The 18,473-nt window shown below is 35.4% G+C and overlaps 1 long non-coding RNA gene across 1 annotated transcript in view; it reads right to left on the bottom strand.

Moving 5' to 3' along the window:
• LOC135225496 (uncharacterized) overlaps positions 1–18,473 on the bottom strand; it is a 193,462-nt gene that overhangs the window by 20,213 nt on the left and 154,776 nt on the right. The window lies entirely within an intron of this gene.

The raw sequence follows: 18,473 nt of genomic DNA, 5'->3' as shown, positions 1-18,473 counted from the left end.
GAAGCAAGAACCCAATTATCTTTAATGTCCACGGAATAGAATTGTTAAAAACATGCGTGTAATCTCGTGCAATCCCCAACAAAGGAACTGTTGCTCGGCGCATTCAAAAGTGGAAATGAAGAAGGTATCTTCCGCATGGCAAGGCTCTCAGAACAGAAATTGCATCTTTAAATTCCACCATCATTAATTTTGTTCATAACTGTTTAAAGTCCATTTGTATTTCACCGTATACAAACCTCTAAATAGAAGTTCACTCTCGACGTGGTTCGGAAGTCACGTAAAGCCGTTGGTCCCGTTGCTGAATAACCACTGGTTCCATGTAACGTAAAAACGCCATACAAACAAACAAACAAACGTCTATACCTGTAAGGTAGTTTTCATGAGTATTCATACGAAAAAACGCATATCAAAATTCGTCCGTCTCGTAAAAGGAAAATTTGGACCTCTGTATGTTCCACATTCTTGTCTTCCTAATTGCAAGTGTCAATGCTTCAACAACCCAGTTAAAGAGAAATAACCACTGAAGCCTTCATTAACTGCTCTCCTACTATTTACCTCAAGTATATTCTTAATTACATATACATAATGTGTATACATAAATATATATTTGTGTGCGTGAACGAAAATGAAAGAAAAGGGAAATAAAAGACCTTAAACAACCGTCGACTTCATTTTTTAAATATTTTAATAGTTACGCTCACTAACACGTTTGTTTGTGTGTGTTTGTGTGTGTGTGTGTTATATACACATATATGTGTATACATATATATACATGTGTGTGTGTAAGGCCTCAGAACAGTCGACATATATAACTGTTTTTATTAGAAAATCCCGCTCATCATTTTGAAATATTTTAATGGTTACGATCACTAACACATGTTTGTTTGAGCCTGTGTGTGTATGTGTGTGACTGTGTCTGTGTGTGTATACATTTCTGAAGGGTGTAATTTCATGCACGGTTGGTCGCGGCAATAGCAAGACTTGGTATTAAGGGGTTTTAGTGATCGTAACTGTCGCCGCGCGGATTTCCAATTAAGAGCACCTCGCAATATGAGTAGGGGGCCTCCCTCATAACTGGGTTTCCGTTAATGGAAAACGAAGTAAGACTTGATGACGTAAACTGACTGTTACTTGCTTTTTCGGAAACGAAGGGGGAAAAAATCGAGGCGAAGCAAGAATGAATAACGTGGGTTTTTGGCAATTTTATTTTGTTCTAATTATTTTCTCGAAATGAAGCGGGTGGTTTAACCTTTGTTGAGGTTTTCTTGAATGGAGTGGAATGAATATAGAATTTTGGCCAAAAGGCCGAGCGCTCTGACCTATGAGGTCATTCAGCGCTGAAATGGAAATTGACATTCAAAAGGTTTGAAAGGTGTAACAGGAGGAAAACCTCAAAGCAGTTGCGCTATGAATCAAGTGTTAGGAGAGGCTGGAAAGTAAGATGAAGGAAGATAATATGAAAGGTGGTACAGTAAAAGGAACGACAGGAGTTGCAACTAGGGGGCAAGGGCACGCTGCAAGGAACCTCAAGTAATGCCGACAGTGCAACGCATGAGGTCCACTGACGACAGTACCCCTCTACGGGGAGCAATCGTTAGGAGAGGATGGAAAGTTACATAGAAGGAAGAGAATATGAAAGGAGGTACAGTAAAGGTACTGAAAACATTGCAACTAGGGGCAGAAAGGAAGCTGCAAAGAACATGAAGTAATGCCTACAGTGCACCGCATGAGGTGCACTGACAGCACTAACCCCCTACTTAAGAGGTTTTCTTGAGGCAATTTTAAAAACTGATGTAGGACCCTATGCTACCTTTCCTCATAGAATGGATAATAAAGGTAATTTTTGTTTCGCACAAAATTCATAAAGATATTTCCACTGCACGCTGAACCATACGTTCTCGTTGTATGGTGACAATAATTTTACTGTTGGCTGAAACTTAAGGAGTATATACAGCTAATTTTTTTTTTTTTTTTTGTTTTTTTTTTGCTTTCTTGGATAGTTATGGGTTTTGTTACAGTGGGTATTCTACTTAATTAGGAATCATGTCCACTTACACATAACAAAAACAACAACAACAACAATAATAATAATAATAATAATATAATAATAATAATAATAATAATAATAATAATAATAATAATAATAATAAACTGTATTAAAAGAACTTTTTTATTTCCAGAGCTCAACTAAGTAGAAAAACAATATTTGTATATATATATTTCTCGACATATTATCTCCCAAAACAATAAGTTTCCTGGCCAATTAGCACATTACCAAATAAATTCAAGGGTTCCTATTTTCCTAACATCCGCGACTCTAACATCCGCGACCTGAGCCGAAAGTAATTCTCCTTCTCCAAGTTCGGTCTTCGGTATTTAAGAATCCTAGTTCACTAAATCAGACAAAGGCAAGCTAGTAACTCCTCTTTAAATTGTACTTAGGCTGAGTTTATATTTGTCATATTAATTTTTTTCTGCTTTTCTAACCCTAAATATTGTCCTAGAAACTATTTCTTCACGAAATCTGTAATTTTGTAGGAAATAATATCTCGCCTATGGGAGATTGGGCGTTAGTTCCTTTTATTTGAAAAAAACATGTATACAACAAGTTTTATACATACGACAACTAACGTACGAACGATTAAAATAAAATAACCCGAGCTATGGCGGCCTGGTTTACATAATTAGAAACGGAACTGGATGAGAGGGAGCTTTTTCATGATTGACTGCATTTCATTAATTTCAATATCTTTTCTTTATGTATTCTTTAGTTTAGTGCATCATCCATTTTTTACTTTTGTTTCTGTCTTTGGATAGCACCATTTTCCACATATAAAAACCGGATAAAATGCTTAACGGCTACTATATCGTGATATAGCGTAGGTACAGACGGCCAATGAAGAATTGGCGTAGTTTCTTAATTCATCGTTCGTTACGGAAATATTGCCATATGCAGGTGCCAGATTATTTACTTAACAATAAATAAAATTTCCTTTCAAAGGTGCTATACTAGAAATAAATTACATTAGAACTGAGTAGACTTATTCAATGTATTAAAGATAGTTATTTTGCAAAGTAAGGAAAATATATACCGATGGGTCCACGATTTCTAATTTTATTCTCAACTCTAGCTTCGTGACAGCATACCGAAGATTTTGAAGTTGGCTTTGCTGCCGCTCGAGTTTTGACTCAACGTATCGTACTGCACTGGGGTGTTGTACATTTCTTCTCTCCTACAGCCGATAAATAATACATCAAGGTGTTAACATTCTTTGAAAACGATGTTTAGTTATTCTAATTTTGTCCTTTGAGCAATAAAATATTTGCATGACACATTTAGTGGACCTAAATTGGACTTCTGATTTTGCCCACATGATTTGCCTAGGTCTATTTTCAGCAGTATACTCTCTCGGATACGTAATATATGGGAATATTAAGTCGACTCTATATATTTTAATCTGCTTTATTTGACCATTCCCGTTATTCTTGTTTTATTATCTATGTTCGCCTTTCTTCTTATCCTTTTCATAATTGCTTAACATAATTAACTCAGACCTAGCTATTCAAAGTCAAAAAGCAATCATAAAAAAATCAAACGAATATAATTCAGTCTTATTTTTTATCGAATTCCTTGCATATCATCCTGTTTCATTTGGACACCTTGGAAAGCTGTGGGAGTCAAAACTAACGAATACATTAAGAAAGGCTTACTTTCCTTAAAGCTTTCTTAGGTTGATCTTTTTTGTAGCTATTCATTTCTTCTAAAGAGAAATGAATTCAAATTAGTTTCACATGTATACCTACTAGACCTACTACCATAAGCATATTATAAGTAGCTGTAAGGATAAGAAATATGAAAGGTGGCGTTCTCGTTTAAGTCTATTTCATATGTTTTTTTGTTTTTTTTCAAGAAAAACCTACTGCATTAATCAAGGGTTGCTTTATTAAGGGCTGCTCTGTGAGCAAGAGCGTGCTGACACAAGGTCAGCTTAAATCAAAAACAACAACTGGTTTGCTCTTTGACGGCTACAGGGTCTAACACGAGTGTATGCACATATTTTGTGGAATGAAAGATAAAGTTTCTTTGAACAGAAAATATTTTATAAACATGCATTTTAAGGCGTCCGTTGTCGGTGAGAGGAATTTTAAAATAACCGTTATCATTAGTGATGCTTTCACGAGAAGGAGTTCGTAGTGAGAAATCTGATTTAGTCGCCTGAGATATAGAAGAGAGCGGAGGTGGCATATAGGAGTTATGGAAGGATTAGGCCGATGTTAATAAAGTATCTCCCAATAAAATGTATTCTTTAGGTTTTTGAAGAAATGCATGCATCATTGGGAACCGTTTCCCTCCCTAATCGTGGTATTCACTGGTCACCGATGAAAAACAAAACAAAAAGAGTAAGCCTAACTGAATCTCTCATCCATCAAAGATAAGTTTGCTTATTCATTAGACTTATTCATTAGCCAACTATCAAAGACTTCAAGTGTAGGTTTAGAAATCTCTTCCTCTCCATCTAAAGTATTCATCAGACACCAGTCATAAGCGTAGACCTAGTTATGATCCTGGTTCAGCAATGTCGTGACGAGGCACTAGAATTCAAAGTTCACAAATGAATGTTGCTCAGCAACATTACACTACTGTATTGTCTTGCTCTCTTGCGGTGCTCCGAGGTGTTCCACCTCTAGACCCATGTTCTAAATTTTTCCGTTCTTTAAACAATTTTATTCATCTACGTATGATTCTCTCCGGTTTATTAAGCTTTCTTGATATCTCTCCAACAGGACCTTGCACCCAATGCAGGTGGCAATAATTCTTTCGCTCATCGAGGGATGTTTCTTAGACCGATAAATGACACATTGACATAATATTCCCGTGCACATAACATCAAAAGCAATAGAGTGAGGTCGCCTGGTTCACACTATTAAGATATCGTTTTTTTTTTTTTTTTTTTTTTTATAGCATTTTTGTGAGATTCCAATGTTTTCTGTAAAATTTAACAAATGGAATAGTTCAACCACCTTCGACTTGATATTGAAATGATAATTTAAGGAATATGTTTTATACGGTACTACTTGTGCTAGGTGTCTCCTATCTATTTGGTAATGTATATCTATGGTTGTGATATGACGTTTTTTATCACTTCGTTTCGTTCACGCCAATTTTGCTAAATGGAAAATAGTTTTACACAATAACATAACATAATGTTCTAAAGATATCCAGTGACTGTTTTTAACGTCATTACACATGATTTCTTCCATCTTTGAAAAGAAAAATAGATAAATAAGGCATGAATCGTGCTTCAGGCAGGTGAACGTAAAATTATGAAACTCTGCCACGAGTTTTTTTGGCCGACAGTACCAAATTACATTTTTACGTGCATCTGTAAAGACGTTGAAATGCAATGGCTGGAGGAAGATTTATATGACTCCAGTTCCCCAATACTGACGTCAAGAGAATAATCGCCAGACAAGGCATCAGTTGGGACTGGCCTCGCTGGGATAATCTGCTTATCCCTCCCAATCTTGATTCATCCAATCTCCCACTTAATCCTTCAATCAGGCCTTCTCTGTGTTCTTTGACAGTTCGTTCAATTTTCAGTTTATATCGGTGTCTTTCGTTTGTATTTTCTTTGGGGGGGGGGGGGCGGAGGCGAGAGAGGAAAGGGGCTCGCCAAGGGTCGCCTGGTGATATTTCAATTTCGTCTCCCCCTAAATAAACAAAAGGTTTATTTATTTATTTATTTAATGTGGGAAGAGAGGAGAGGGGGCTCGCCAAGAGTGGTGATATATTAATTTTGGCACCCACCCACCCTCCCCCCCGCGCCAAGCAATTTTTTTTTTTTTTTTGTGACAGCAGAAATTGCCTATTTGGATGATCCCTATGCGTTCTCGAACACGTTCCTTTTGTTTTTTTTTCAGTGTTTTTCCATTCCATTTAGTTTCTCCATTTATTATCTGAAATAATGGATATTATATTTCTGTTTTATCATGTAGCCCAGTGATTCCCAACGTGGGGCGTACGGGGATAGGGGACGGGAGAGAATTTTATTTTCAAGGGGGACAATTCGAGAATGAATTATCAGCAGTGAATTTTTCTCCTAGCAAGTCTAAGTCTGTACGAGTACGTGTGTGTGTTTATGTGTGTGAGAGTTAATACGTGCGGTGTATGTATATGGATACTTAAAAAATACTTGCATGTATGGATAAGTCCTTTGGAAGCTTGTTCAAACCAAATTAATAATGATCTTTTAGGATTCCTCCACGTGGATAGGAGTTCACTTTTGGATAATAAGGATTATTATATCAGCACCGGGGACCATCAGGTTGTTAGAGGGGATTACGTGGGGTATGTCCCCCCCCCCCCCCCCCCCTCCCCCCCCCCAAAAAAAAAAAAAAAAAGTTGGGAACCACTGACGTAGCCTCTAAATCATTAACAGTGAACTGACACTCTTGAAAAATGTAATTATTCAAAAAGAAAAAAAACATGTAATTATTCAAAAAGAAAAATGTAATTATTCAAAAAGAAAAATGCTACACAAAATCAAAATATGCATGATAATGTTGATACATATGAAGTTTACCTGTAGTTTTTTTTAGTTGTCTTTCCCTTTTCCCTTTGGAAAAGGACATAATTCCCTTCCAGGTTTTGCTCTTCTTCACTCTTGAAGGGACCATTCTGCTGCTTCCTTCATTGTTAAAATAAAACCCTACTTTTTTATTTATTTATTTGTTCATTTATTTATTTTTGTCTTTTTTTTTAATGTCAGGCCAGGTCTAGAACATCACAAGTTGCCAGGACATTACAAGTCTTCAATCACAATAAAAAATGAAGACCCTACTCTTACTTCCACAAATAACAAGAGGTTCCAAGAAGTTTTGTTTCCCGATATCCAGATGTCCCTAATGTTCGATGACGCTGTCGGAACAACCTGGAAACTCTTCAACTTGATGAATGACACGAATACAAGCAGAGAGCTCATACGCGTGGCCTTTGGGAGCAGTGTGAGATTTCTTTTGCTCAAATCAAAACAAAGAGCAACGAAGGAGAATGGGAGGCGAACCCTTTGGGATCTGAAACCTCAAATCAAAACAAGAGCAATGAAGGAGAATGGAGGCGAACCAAGTTCTTTGGGCGAACCCATTGGGATCTGAAACCTTTCACATCTAACTCCTTCGAAGCTACGTGCGCGGCGAGAATAATTCCTATCATTTGCTACTGGCGTGAGGAACCATGACTGAACGCGCACAGCAGAAAGAAAACATTATGGAGACTTATCCAAAGTAAATGTCAAATATGGTCAAAATTTAGTGCTGTTACATCGGCCATTTTTTAAGTAATTGAACAGAAAATGAAAATAGCTATTTCTATTGCTACTCTAATTACCATTCCTCGCAATATAGACGTTTACCTATGATACCTAACAAGAATGTCACGCCATTTCTAATAAATATTAATAATGAGGTGTAACATTTGTATGTATCTATATATATATATATATATATATATATATATATATATATATATATATATATATATATATATATATATATATATATATATATATGTATAACAGAATCACGAAAGTTAGGAACGTGATAAATCCATAAATAAAGTATAAATGCCACGAAGGAAAAATAAACGAAGGAGTCTGCGAGATCTTTCGGCTGAAAAGCCCTTTACTGAAGCAGCTACTGGAGTAGCTGCTTCAGTAAAGGGCTTTTCAGCCGAAAGATCTCGCAGACTCCTTCGTTTTATTTTTTCCTTCGTGGCATTTATCTTTATATATATATATATATATATATATATATATATATATATATATATATATATATATATATATATATATATATATATATATATTATGATGAATGGTGAAGCCATCATCTTATTATTCATTTACTTTGAAAAAAATAAAAATTACGATAAATTCTTGACCTACTATAAAAAAAAAAAATGGAAAGTAATGTACGATGTCCCTTACTGCTGGTTCACCGGGATTCATTATGTCATGATCTCAGATCATATTAGTTTTATTAAGGTCGAAATTCAAATGCTACTTAAATAACGCCGGACTTATTAATTAGAACTTGTAAATTAAGATTTTAATATAAAGTGGGGAAGGAATTCCCTCATCTTAAAATTTAGGGTTTTATCAACAAATAAATTTGTGACGTAATACGTAGGAAGAATCGAATACGGGTCATTCTCGGAGAGATAGAGAGAGAGAGAGAGAGAGAGAGAGAGAGAGAGAGAGAGAGAGAAAGTCTCCACCAATAACCACATTTACCTAATTGGCAAGACCCTCCAATCTAATTCCACAAACATCAGTTTTCAACAATAAACGTTGAAGCTAGAAAATGTCTTAAAAGACAAAAGTTACCTGGACATTGCTCATCAGAAGTCCGCTTGTTACACGAAAGAGTTCGGAGAAACTGAAAATGACAAGGTAAGGAGAAATTGGATTAAGTGATTGAAAGAGTAAAGTTGTGGGGCAAATAAAAAGGGAGATCAAAGAGAGAGAAAGAGAGAGAGAGAGAGTAGGGGGGGGGGGGGGGGGGGGCTTTTGAAACAAAATATAGGAGAAAATGCTTTGAGAGCTGTACAACCAAGTCGATATGATATCACGTTAGTCTTATCAACTTTATTTTGATAATATGAATAAAATAGTATTGCCTTTCTTATTAACTTCATTTTGATAATATAAAAAAATAAAAAATAGTCTTCCCTTAAGCATAAAACATAAATCAAGGAAGACCTGACTAGACCATGGGTGGCCTAGCCCTGAAAGTGTGACAAGCTATGGTGGTGCCTAATATGAAAAAGGTGACAGAGAGAGAGAGAGAGAGAGTAGATCAAATAATGTTGCTTTACTTAAGAATTATCCATAGACTGCAGATTTTAGAATCTGCCGATATCCAAGTCATTTGAACGTCGAGCGAGAAATGTTGCAGACATCATAGGTGGGAATTCGCAATGCATAAAGTTCCTCTTATCGGTAACTGTGTGTGCATGAAAAATGAAAGAACACATCTTGTCGTTTGCATATTATTTTTAGCAGCGAATTACACTTGAAGTGCGAAACACTTATGAAAAGTAGTGCATCATAATTTTGCGAATAAAATTAAACAGGAAAAGAAAGCCTGTACCAAGTAAAAAGGAAGCCAATCCAACGTATGTATTTTTGTAAGCATTATTCACACTGAGCATCCTCAGATAGCGCTCCAAAATGGCAGAGCCAATATAGCAATACTATAGCACAAAATGGCAAAGCTATTATAGCAATTACAGCACAATATGGCAAATCCAATATAGCAATACTATAGCACAAATTCACAAAGCCATTATAGCAATTACAGCACAAAAGGCCAAAGCAAAATATAGCAATACTATACCACAAAATGGCAAAGCCAATATAGCAACGGTAGTATAGCATGAAACAAAAATATACTCTTCACCCATGATAAACAAAAAGATGGGTTTGGGTAGGGAGAGGAGACAGCATATTATAATGATATAATGATATATAACCTAAAATAATATGGATCATATTATATAATGATACATGATATATCACTATATCGTATTATATCATTATAGTGTCTTTTTACTTATTTTTCATACATATCCTCTTAATAACAAATGTGATATGTTCTTAAAAAGCAAATCTTTTGCATAAGAGGCAAACTGTATTCTGGGCGGGGCGTAATGTTCTGTCCGTCCGTCTGTCAATCAATTCAATCACGGCCAATGGCTGGTCCGATGGGCAGAAACTTGGCAGGGTTATAGTGGGGACTCCTAAGATGGTTTTATAATGGGGTTTCCTTCATCTCCCTCCCCCAGCACCCCCGAAAGGGGGGTTGGGGTGAAAAGGGATTCCCTGAAACGGAGCTGGTTCTACCTGTGAAACGAGGCTTGCTACGCCGTAGACTTAGTTATTTTATGAATTTATTATACATAACTTCTGTATACATATGTTTGCTAGTATTTATAATTCTGTTGCACTGACATTATTTCATCTCCATCCAGGAAACCGCATTGACGTAAGGATAGCTTAAGCCTTTACAAACATTATTACGAACAAATTCTGGTGGCCCCAATGGCGGCAACACTATCTGAGAATACTGAAAATATACACTTCATAATTTCTCGAGAAATAACAGAGAAGATCCCAGTTTATCAAGAAGGAATAAATTAAAATCACAAGTACGGTTTATCAGAATCTTCCCATTAATCTGCATTCTTCCATCACCTGACAACGAAGGACGTCTAATTTTCTAAAGAAAATGGTATGGGGCATCCTAAGCCTTACAGCTATTTAGACAGAACCCCGTCGCACCTACTCATTAAATAGTGATAAAAAGGAGGCTACTGATCTTCTCTATTTGCCAAGATGCTTCACCTCCGTCTTGTAAGTCAACTTGGGCGGTGCCCCCTGTTTGAAACTGTCCTCTCGAGGAGCCTTACGGAAGTGATCCACGGTACATTAACTATGGAGTGTAGTATAACCTTTGATGGAACATAAATAATTCCCATTTTAATTTGATTTGCCCCTTTCTCCTCTCTCTCTCTCTCTCCATCTCTCTCTCCTCTCTCTCTCACACACATAATTTGTTCCTACGGGACTATTTTTCATTTTCAGCTTGTACTTAAACAGAGGATCATATCAGTTTGACTGATATTAAAAATAAATCAATAAAAATAAAAATAATAAAATTAAGATTATTATTTTTATTTTCATTATTTTTGTTTAAATTTATATTATTTTCTGTTTTTCATTATTATAATTTCATTTTCCTTAAGTATAAGAGACTATTCTAAATATTACCAATTCATACATATTCATGGATTAAGGAAGGTGACTCAGACCCTGGGAAAATTTTCCATTTACTTACCCAAACACCTTAGACCAAATCCCTGATTAACGTCCAACAAAAGACATCGCCCAAGGACATTGAAGTGTACCAAATCCCATGCCAGGACTGTGACCAATCTTACATTGTCGGATTTAACAGGTAAATCACTTCCCAGAGATTAATACAACACAAACGGTCAGTTAGGTATGGACAACAGAACTCGGCTATTTTCAACCATATAAATGAACATAACCATAGAATAAACTGGAATTTGTCACGTGTAATTTATAGCAGCAACTGCCGTACAAGAGTCAAATGATGGAATCGGCCTTAATAAAAGAGCGGCAGGTAATGAACATCTCAAAAGGAGCATGGATTTCAGATACGATTGACAATGTTTCATTCAACAACACTTAAGAAGATTAAAGGAAGATTATCAGCGGGGGTGGCCTAAATTGGCTTGCCTGTGGATGGACCTCTTGGTATAAATCACCACCTTTTCTGTAAACTTTTCTCATTTCATCTACCTGAAGAGGGAGACAGCAGTCTCTGAAATATAGTACTTTTCTCTTTATATTTTGGTGTTTTCATGGGCTCCTTTTATTAGATATTTATATATATGTGTGTGTGTATACATGTGCGTGCAGTCTATCACGCACGTCAAAAAGAACAGTAATCTCCTCTTTTGCCTAATTATATGAGATTTTAAAACGAGCTAAAGCTATTTCTTTCTGCCGTAAAGAACAACGTTTGGTGACCTTGAATTTCCAAATGTAATTGCCCGCAATTTTGTTCTCCAATTGAGTGCACGAAGAGCCACCTGAGAGGTCTCCTCTAATGGACATCAGCAAAAGCACGGAAACGTCTTGGATGCACTATTTTGGAGGCTTGAATGAACTGCTTTTATTAGTTTTTTTTTTTTTTGTTTTTTTCTTTATTCGTGCACGTCAAGTTCCTTTCTTTGAAAACACGCACATGCTAATATAGTCTGTGTGTGTGTAAATGTACGTTATTGTAATAAGTTCTTATTTTGCATCTTACATGTACACGCAGGCATTATATATATATATATATATATATATATATATATATATATATATATATATATATATATATGTATATATATATATATATATATATATATATATGAAGTAATACTAGATAGATAGTATAGATAGATAGATATGTTATATATATCCATATACATGTATATATATATATATATAGAATATATATATATATATATATATATATATATATATATATATATATATATATATATATATAATGTGTGTGCATATAAATAAGATGCAAAATAAGGCGTAAGGAGGAAAGGTACCTCATTTTAATTCGGGACTACTTCACGGACGACGATCTTCACCATATCTTTAAATTATCGTTTCGCATTTTCCATGCATCTCCTCCTGACTCAAGTAAAGCCCCACGATCACGTGGCTCATTTCACACAAGCTTCCGTGATGAGGACTCTCTGGGCGTATAATAATGACGAAATGATGTGTTCTTACAATGGAAGTAAAGTAAAAAAAAATTTTAATAAATATATCGTATAAAAACAGCGGTTATTAAGGTTTCAAATTCTGCTGTCATTGAAGGCACTGCGCGCGCGCGTTCTCTCATCGGGGAAAAAAATGTGTCAGCTTGTCTTACAGCGAAACGTATTAACTCACGATGTTGTGATAACTTCAGTTTAGAAGTAGAGAAAATCAGAGTTTTCTCTTCCTTTTTCATGAAACGAAAAGAATTAATCTTTCACGTTCCGGGAAGCAAAATGCGTCCTCATAAACTCGTGAAAAGGGAAGTTAAGATACCGATGTATTTATTCCAGTCGGTATAAGACGGGCATTCACGAATCTCGTACCGGGCGAAGAAATGTCTGGAAATCTCGAGGCAGGTAAAGCAAAAAAAAAAAGTTGGGTTGGGTGGGTGGGGCTGGGGAGAGGGCTCCGACGGTATTCTTTGACGATGAAACTAACTTCAACCCCTCCTCCGCCACGGTTAAAACAGTAAAAAAAAAAATTTAAACAGAATTTTGACGAGTATAACTACAACTGTTTTGTCGTGTCTATTTTTAACGTTTTTTTTTTTTTTTTTTTTTTTTTTTTTTTTTTTTTTTTTTTTTTTTTTTTTTTAAGAATTTAAGGAATGAACTTAATCACATACACACTCAAAGAACTTCATTACAATATTCGTTAAGTTTACACGCAACAAACGTCCTACACACAATAAAAAAAAAAAAAAAATATATATATATATATATATATATATATATATATATATATATATATATATATATATATATATATATATATACGTTATATATATATATATAATGATATATATATATATATATATATATATATATATATATATATATATATAAATATAGTATATATATATATATATATATATATATATATATATATATATATAAATAATTATCATATCACCGTGATTCATATAGAACATTCGAGCTACAAATGTCCTTTAATATCTAATTCGCTCTAACTCGGAAACTTGACTATTTTTTTCGTATATGTACCGAAGGGGAATTTTTAGTTGATAATAATTCATTATCAACTAAAAATTCCCCTTCAGTACATATATGAAAATATATCAATTCCGAGGTAGTGCGAATTAGATATTAAAGGACATTTGTCGCTCGAATGATATATATATATATATATATATATATATATATATATATATATATATATATATATATATATTTATATATATAATTATAACGGTACATCTTTAGCCCGGACTTTTTTTGAGCGCCTCAGTGCGTGGTTGATATGGTGTTTGCTTACCACTCGGTGGTCGCGGGTCGATTCCCAGCCATTTCCATTGAGGATGAGAGATGTGTACTTCTGGTGATAGAAGTTCACTCTCGACGTGGTTCGGAAGTCACGTAAAGCCGTTGGTCCCGTTGCTGAATAACCACTGGTTCCATGCAACGTAAAAACACCATACAAATAAACAAATTTAGCCCGGACTTTGAGGGTTAAGATTTTGGTATAGAGTAGGAAATTCTGAGAGTTAAACCTTTCCTTGTTTTTATCTAAAATGGTGAAATGGCTCAAATTCAAACCAGATTCACGAATGCTGGAGGCCATTGGTCTTGCCAGCAGTTAACTAGCTACTTGCACGTCAAAGTAAATAGAATATATATGTTTTCCCTCCTTGGAGAGGGCGCAGATGAAATTGCCAACCTACCCCATTTTCAAAGAAGGAATCCGCTGTCAATCTACTACTTTTAAATATTTAATATGCTAGGAATAATAGATAATAAACATTTGCTTCTTATACTTGTAAACTGTCCTGACAATCGTTGTAGTATATTTCTCCATGATAAGACGAAATTCTTACTTCTTTGTTGGTATTGTTTGACATTCCATAGACGCGGTGCTGTCAAAATTGCCAACTTGCCTGGTTTTACTAAGACTAAGATAAGCCATGAAAATGTACCACTTTATTTATAAAAAATTTAACAAGCTAAAATGAATAAACAATCAATATTAGTCATTTATACTTTTATATTCCAACAGAATCGTTTTCATACTTCTCAGTGACAACACATGAATGCCTACTTTTTTGTTGGCAGTCCTGCAACTACGCGGCTCTAATCTGGACAAAGGAATTTTAGCTCTGTGATCTCCACCTGAGATTATTGAGATTATAAATATCTTATTGACATTGTATTAAGTTAGGTATTTACATGTAAGGCAGTGTTATTCTAGTAAAATGGTACTGTAGATATTCCAGTTGATTAGATTCTGTTGTTTATGAGAAAAATAGTATTATAACAAATATCTGAGACCATTACTCCTCCACGTATTAAAATGCTGTCGTCCTATCAATAGATGGTGTCAGCTCCTCTATTTTTAGGAAAAAAAAAAAAATTTAAATTCCTCTCTGGAAGAGAGACTGGAAGTGGCCACGTTGCTCCCTAATCAGTATGACAATCTAATGATAAAATTAAATTCTAATTTTTATTTTTGCGTATTTTGATACAGTTTTATGAACTGGAGATAACAGATGTTATCTGAAATGTATTTGTCCATTCGACAATAAAATGACTGAATACGTGGTTGACATGATGTACCTGAATTTAATAGTTAAACTTACTCACCCATTTTCGACTATGCAATAGTAATGATTCTGCTGATAATTGGTCAACTCTATAATCCTCATGGTGGTATAATCTAGTATGTCGTGCATTAGGTCTGACTTATGCCATTATAAGGAAATTCACACCAGCTTTCTCAGCCTTACCTGAGCTCATCTTTTATATAAGTATTTAAAGTAGTTTTTTTTTTCAAATAAAATACTAAAATAAATGTTGTAAGTAGATCCAGGAGATTATGAACCCATGATATACTAAAAGACCGTTTCAATAAGTATTTATATTTTCAATAACTGAGAGGACACTTACATAGTCAAATGTTTATATGCACTTTAAGCATAATTGTTTGTATGTGCATGCGTGTTCAGTCACCATAACATCTGCCCTTTACTTTCGACAAAATTCTTTGGCAAATGGCCTCTTCTGGTCGTGCAGTTACAGGGTGTATTCCAGCAAAAAGGCAATGTCCTTAGAATTCAAGTAAGACAAACGTCTTGTCCTCCCAGCACGCGCGGGTGCAGCGGTTCAATATTTGCTTAGGCCAATAAAGATATTAAATCCAAACTTCTTGCTGAAAGTCTCCAAATATATTTCCAAAGCTGTAACAAGGACGGCAGCTCCTGTTCTCCTATCAGAATCCTATCGTCAGGAAAAATGAAGGCATATAATAGATAAGATAGCTTCGGTTTTGACGATATCCTAGGAAGATTTCTAATATGTACACACTGTATGATGTTAGAACCCATTGAGTTTGAACAGATAATCAATCATTTTTAATTGTTTGCATTTTTATGAAGAATTAAAACAAGATTTTAGCATTAAGAAAGTATTTTCTGAATTTTGTTTTTTCCGCCTACTCGGGGAGTAACTCCCACAAACTACTTTGTTGTTGTTGTTGTTCTTGTTGGGGGTTAGGAAATGTCTGTTGAAAAACCTAAAAAGGTCTGAAAAAGGTGTTTTAAGATGAGTTAAAGGTACAGAGGTGAAACAACGCTCTATTTGACCGTAGTTTTAGCACGTTTGAATTTATTGGTGTACTGAATTTAGAGGCTATGTTTCTGTTAATTAATTTTTGTTTCCACTTATAACTTAGAATATATCAACGTGTTTAATTTGATCCTTGTTGTTAGCATGAGTAGTACTAAGTATGAACATTAATTACGAAGGCTGCTTTACATTAAGTTAGGAATATATTGTTTACAATAATCCGTGAGGGGGAAAATTTTGCACGCGTCGCGGGTAAGCTGGAGGTCGGATAACAACTTTTTTTTTTTTCTTACAAGATAATAAGCAGAAACCGCCGTACGGAATAGGTTTGGTTGTTAAGTATTAAGGCACGCAAACTTTAGACGAGCGAATCGAGATAGATTCATTTATAAGGATTAGTACCCTTGCCGTAACTAGACGTTATAGAAGACCTTATAAGTTGTTTAAAGGAGTTTATTTATTGATATACTATGTTTCAGTAGAGGATAAAAATAGGGAATCTCCATTCTTATCGCTTCCGATTCAAGCGCATGCGCGAAGTGCCTTCTCTACCACATCCATAAAGTTTTTAAGGAATTTTACAAAAACATATTTCATTTAAAAATAAAATCTTGGGGCATAATACCAGTAAAATGGAAGAAACGAAAATATGAAAGAGGGTACAGGAAAAGGAACGGAAGGGTTGCAGTTAGGGGCCTAAGGCACGCTGCAAAAATGCGGTGCGCTTACGGCAATAACCCCCCCCCCCCCCCCCCCCCAACGGAGTAACTTTGTTTGAGCAAGTTGTATGAATGACATTGAAGAAAACATACTTATCACCAATGTCAAGTCCATCGGTAATATCACCATAATACACGAACAAAAAATGAGCTGAACATGGAAGCAACAAAAGAAAGAAAAAAAAAAACGCATACCCGCTAAAAGAGAGAGAAAAATGATGGTCCATACGAAAATTTTTTCCTCAAATAATCCGACATTCAGTTTCCATCTTCCTCAGTCAGACACATCAATTTGAAAAGTTTGAGAAATGTATTTACCCATTCCGAATCCCGGAAGAAAAATTGCATGTCAAAAATTCGTGACTTGGTCTGAAATGAGAGAGATATTGTATTGATTTATCGGTGAAAGAAAGGTATTTGACTTCATATGAAGTCAGTCTCTCTCTCTCTCTCTCTCTCTCTCTCTCTCTTTCAATCTTCATACTGACTGCATGACTGTAGAAGAGACGAAAGAGTTCCTGCTCCAATTTCTTAAATATCCAGAAATGAAGAGGAATAACAAAGCTTCGTAACATTTGCCTCCCTCATCTATTCTAGATCTATTAAGTCTAAGGTTACTGTGCGATATTCTCAAAATTAATTAAACGGTTTTTTTTAATAAACTACCTACCTGTGGAACTGAAAGAAATCCCTACAGATATCCAGCAGGGTGGTTGAAGTCATATGGAAAGATTTTGAGAAGAAGTAATCACGACCGTCATCCATCTATTTTTTATTAATCTTTTTTCCTCCTTCCTTCACCACAACCGCAATTCTCTCTCTCTCTCTCTCTCTCTCTCTCTCTCTCTCTCTCTCTCTCTCTCTCTCTCTCCTTTCATTCAAATAAGATACTATATTCAGTTACCTGAAATATTGGTGAGTTGGAGATTTAAAAGTATTTCTTGAGTATCCAAGTATACTTACACACCTGTAAATGATAAATACCTTAGAAGGTAACAACCGCCCCCTCCTCTCTCTCTCTCTTCTCTCTCTACTCTCTCTCTCTCTCTCTAAGGTGAGGTTCCCCAACCATAATGCTTTTCGGATGAAATATTTTGATACATGCACACACACACACACACACACACATAAAATTCCTTATCAGGTTGCTGTCCATCATCAGATATCCGTAAGGAGCTCTCTCTCTCTCTCTCTCTCTCTCTCTCTCTCTCTCTCTCTCTCTGCATGTTGTTAACACATGTGTAATAATTATTTGCTAACTTCGCAGCCAACATTACTCGCAACAGAGTGAATTATGTGTTTGTTACTGTGGCTATAGGATTCAAAACTTGCTCCGACAGCAATTAACAATTATAGAGGGATGTTGCTCCAGTCCCGGAACAAAGGATGATAGGTTAGTTTAGACCCAATTATATGGCTTATTGTGGATTCTAATCCTGAGTTAATTAAGATGATAATCCTTAGAAGCCTTGGAATGAAGGACCTCGGGGAACTTAGAATATCCACAGAATATTTACAGCACATCGGTGCTTCTGTTCAGCAAATGTGGTTTGCTCTCGCAGGAAAAAAGGAGACGAGGGATCATTTGAGAATGTGAAATATCTGTTTTAAATAAAATTTGGGAAAAGTTGACAAAACAAGAGACCGTCCGTCGATGGCCTGCGTTATAAATGATCATATTAGGAAAGAGGAACAGCCACCACGAAACATTTTATCTAGAAGAGATAAATCGCTGGCAGAAGCTGACACCCACACGAATGACC

Source organism: Macrobrachium nipponense, chromosome 13 (assembly GCF_015104395.2).
Source record: "Macrobrachium nipponense isolate FS-2020 chromosome 13, ASM1510439v2, whole genome shotgun sequence".
Taxonomy (NCBI): Eukaryota; Metazoa; Arthropoda; class Malacostraca; order Decapoda; family Palaemonidae; genus Macrobrachium; species Macrobrachium nipponense.
This window is presented reverse-complemented; position numbering and strand designations above follow the sequence as displayed.